Source organism: Nothoprocta perdicaria, unplaced genomic scaffold (assembly GCF_003342845.1).
Source record: "Nothoprocta perdicaria isolate Ctin4 unplaced genomic scaffold, notPer1 scaffold_1806, whole genome shotgun sequence".
NCBI classification, from domain to species: Eukaryota; Metazoa; Chordata; class Aves; order Tinamiformes; family Tinamidae; genus Nothoprocta; species Nothoprocta perdicaria.
The window spans coordinates 1-570 of NW_020454990.1; the positions used below are offsets into that span (position 1 = coordinate 1).

Consider the following 570-nt stretch of genomic DNA (forward strand, 5'->3'; position numbering starts at 1 on the left):
CTGCGATTTCCCCAAATGCGGGAAACTCGACTGCATAATTTGTGGTAGTGGGGGACTGCGTTCGCGCTCTCCCCTGGCTTGGTGGTTCAAAAATAGGCTGAAGTAACTTGAGACTGCGCGGGGCCTCAGTTGTCTTTCCTGCACGTTCTGTTGTAGCCCTCACATCCGCAGCCCACCCGGGTCCCCGGCCGACTGCAGCCCCCACATTCCCACCCCCCGTGACACGATGTGGGTCCCTGGCTGATCCCACACACCTGGATGCCGGTGGGTCCCTGGCTGATCCCACACACCTGGGTGCTGTGCCGTGGGTCCCTGGCTGATCCCACACACCTGGGTGCCGGTGGGTCCCTGGCTGATCCCACACACCTGGGTGCCGGTGGGTCCCTGGCTGATCCCACACACCTGGGTGCCGCGCCGTGCCCCGTGCTCTGGGTGTCCCTGCGGGAGCAGGGAGGTTGGACTAGCTGCTCTCCAGAGGTCCCTTCCAATCTTAACYATTCTGYGTGATTCTGTGATATTTCCAGGCCTGCGTGTGCTTCCCGCAGGGCTGCGGGAGCAGGAACCAGCGCA

The 570-nt window shown here is 62.9% G+C and overlaps 1 non-coding gene across 1 annotated transcript; it reads left to right on the forward strand.

Moving 5' to 3' along the window:
- On the forward strand, window positions 1-76 carry LOC112945081 (the record flags this gene model as incomplete). The annotated part of the gene is made up of 1 exon (XR_003248946.1): window positions 1-76. It is a non-coding gene; the product is annotated as a U1 spliceosomal RNA (small nuclear RNA).
- Window positions 77-570: the final 494 nt, after the last annotated feature.